Consider the following 3,543-nt stretch of genomic DNA (forward strand, 5'->3'; position numbering starts at 1 on the left):
CGGGACGGTCGCCTCGTGCTTTGCTTGCTTCGCCAGTGCACAGCCAGGAAGCAGGATGCCGCTGGGGCCGGGTCCCCCGTCCAGCTCCGTTCAGCCCCTCAGCAGGTCCGGGGACTCTGGCCTCTGGCCAGTGCACTGATGAGCCCGCGAGGCCGTGAGAAGCCCCGGCAGCTGCGGATCCGTACCCTGGAGACCGAGGTCTGGGCTCAGCACTGTTCAGTTAGCTGTGGGGGGGCGGCCGGCGGGGACCCCAGGCAGCATCGTGCCCGCTGGCGCCTGGCGTCATGTCTGAATTCCTTAAGAAGCGTGTTCAGGGAAAAGCAGGGTTCCAATCCATGAGAGGTGGCGGTAACTGAAGCCTTAGAGTCCTTCCCTCTGCCACCATCGGAACTGTGACCGACAGGTAATCCAAACAGATCTCAACCCACTGAGCACCCCGCTGAAAGGGGGACCTCCGCTTTAACCAAAGGTAGCTGGTCAGCGTCGCCCCCCGAGGCCTCCGCCCCGCATTGCGACGACATCGTCACTCAGTCTGGTGGCTGGGATAGGCAGATAGATATGTTCTGCTTTCCTTTCTTAAATTCAGCTAAGGGGACAGATCAGCCTCTTTACCCCTGTGCTGGCAGAGCTGGCTGAGCCCCGCAGTTCCTGTCACCTCTGCAAATGCTGTGACTTGCTGCAGACAGTCCTTCCTGCCGCTTTTAATATTAACAGTATTGATGTTCTGGCCAGAAATATGCTCATCCTCTCACCTGCATACTTTTAATTTAAAACTATTTAAGAAAACAGGTTCCAATAATTGTATATATTTTTCTAAAAACCAAATAAAACTACCTATGAAAGCGAACAAATGGATCTATTGCTGCTTATTTCAAGCTTGTTATTTCTCCGTGTAAACCACTGTCCACTTGTTTTCTTCCTCAGTATCTCTGGCAGGAGCGGTAGTGATTTGTTCCCATTTCTTTTAAGCAGGTCCTTGGGATTGTGTAGTTTCACCAGTGCAGCTCATGTCGCAAGTGTTTGTTAAAATGATATGATTGAAAAACATTTTCAAATTTATATACTCTATAATTTTCACCATTTTAGAAGTGTCAGACTTGGTTCTGGGTTAATAGTATCTGATTAGTTGATTCTCAAAAATTTGCTCATTCAGTTACAGGAAAGAAACTATAATATTCAAACACGAAATGAGCATCGAATCTAAATTAGTTTTGCTTTTGGATTATTTGTTAAAATGGGTGAGATGTTACTGTTCAAGCAGCACAAAGTGTAAAATCGGCCGTCCGTGTTCCCTGACCCCCCCCATCTCCTCCCCAGAATCAACACTAGCGGTTTCTCATCTATCCTGCCCAAATATTCTGTCCCAAGCACACGAGTGTTTGTGTCCCCCGGAAGGACTCATTCGCACCGCGTCTCCTGTCTGCGCCCAACTGTGTGCCTTTGAAACACGTCTCCCTCTGACCGCCAGGCTGTGTGTGGAAGCCGCACGGTGCAGCGGGCTGGGGAGGCAGACACCCACGCCAGTTCACCTCAGTCCTCCCTACCAGAAACACGCACTGAACCACCATATGTACCTCTGGACGTTTATGAGTCTAGAAAGTAAATGATCAGAAGTGAGGTCAAAAAGACATGAGCATGTTGCTATTTTCTATCTCATTGATCTCTGCTCTCATCTTTATTATCTCCCTCCTCTTAGCTTTGGGTTTAGATGATTATTTTTCTAGTTAAGTTGTAAGATCAGATTGTAGATTTGACGTTACAGCCTGTACAGCATGCACTGTACTAACATGCTGTAGGCAGTTATATTGGTATTTGGTATCTGAACAGAAAAAGCACAGTATAAATAAGAGATGGTGTGTGTGCACACACGTGCGCGCCTTGTTGGGGGAAGAGCAGGTATCAGGAGGGAGAGAAGGAGGGAATGAAGAAGGGGAGAAAGGGAGAGCAGAGGTTGAGACCCAGAGATAAAGCTTGAGATGAGAAATGATGAGAGGAGGGGGAGAAATGGTACTGGGAGAGACAGGAAAGGACGTGTTAGTGCTCGTGTGGGCAGCGGGTGGGCCCCGGGCTCCCCTCCTCCCCAACCCTCTGCCCTCGACCCCCACCAGCTCTAGGGCCCAAGCCACGGACAGTGGACAGCATGCTGGGCCTCCTCATCTAGTGAAAGCCCCCGGAGGTAGTGGCAAGTTCAGTGGCTTCTTTGGGTCTAGCCTTTTCAACCCTGCGAGGTAACTGTTGCTTGTAACTGGCCTATACTATAGCCCGTGATAATTCCACGGGATCGCTGTGGTGGACGTGGTGGACGTGGTCCTTATTGCGCTGCGTGGCCGTCGGCTCTCATTGGCTCGTTGTGTTCAGTCCTCCGCCACCTTAGTTTTCTCTTTGGTGGTTCTGTCCATCACTGAGTGGATGCGGAGTGGGCTGTTACTGCAGAACCATCCATCTCTCATCTGTCAGCTTTCGCTCCATGCATTTTGATGGTCTCACTGGGCGTGTAAATGTTTATAATTGTTTATCTTCTTGCTGTTTTATTGTGTCCTGTCTCTTAACTGTTTTTGATTTAAAATGTTTTGTCTGGTGTTGGTGTAACCAACTCTGCTTCCTTTTGGTCACTAGTTCCATGGGACCTTATTCCATCCTGTCACTTTCAAACTGTTAAGTGTCTTTGGATTTTGAGCCTCTGGTACACAGCGTCCAGTTGGATCACGTGGTTTTATCCATTCTGCCGATCTCTTTCGACTGGAGAGTTTAATCCATTTACATTTAAGGTAATTACTGGCGAGGGAGGACTTCTGTCTTTGTGCTATTTGTTTTCTATCTGCCTTTTGGCTTTTTGTCCTCCATTTCTTGCTTTATTGTCTTCTTTTGTGTTGATGTTTTTGTGGCGATATTTATGACATTCAGTTTAAATTCCTTTATCATTTCCCTTTGTGTATATTCTATAGCTATTTTCTTTGCGGTTACCATGGGGATTACATTTAACATCCTAAAGTTACAGCACTAATTTGCTTTACACCAGCTTAACTTCATTAACAAACTCAGATCCTTTACAGGTCCATCCCCATCCTTTTTGTCACAAAATTACCTCACGTATCGTATACCCAAAAAACATAAGCCAAGTTTAAAAAATCTTTAAAATGATGCAGAAGACAAGATCGGAGCTACAAATCAAAGCTGCAGAATGCTACCTTTTACACTAGTTGTTTTCTTGAATGCACGTCTCCTGTCACGTAGAGAGCGGAAAGCATTGTTACATTGTTTAATACCACCAGCACTTACAACTGCCCGGTATTTGCTGTTATTGAAACCCTTATTTATACACTTCTGTTTACCTGTCTGGTCTCGTGTGAGCATCTCTTGCAGGGCATGCCTAATGTCACAAACTCCCTCAGCTTTTCTTATCTGGGAATGTCTTAATTTCTCCTCCTTTTCACAGGACAGGTTTACTGGACATAGGATTCTCGGTTAAGAGTTTTTTTTTTTTTTTTTTTCTTTTAGCACTTTGAATATATCAGACCTCTGTCTTCTGGCCTCCAAAGTTTC

Source organism: Pteropus vampyrus, unplaced genomic scaffold (genome assembly GCF_000151845.1).
Source record: "Pteropus vampyrus isolate Shadow unplaced genomic scaffold, Pvam_2.0 Scaffold247, whole genome shotgun sequence".
In the NCBI taxonomy this organism is placed as follows: domain Eukaryota; kingdom Metazoa; phylum Chordata; class Mammalia; order Chiroptera; family Pteropodidae; genus Pteropus; species Pteropus vampyrus.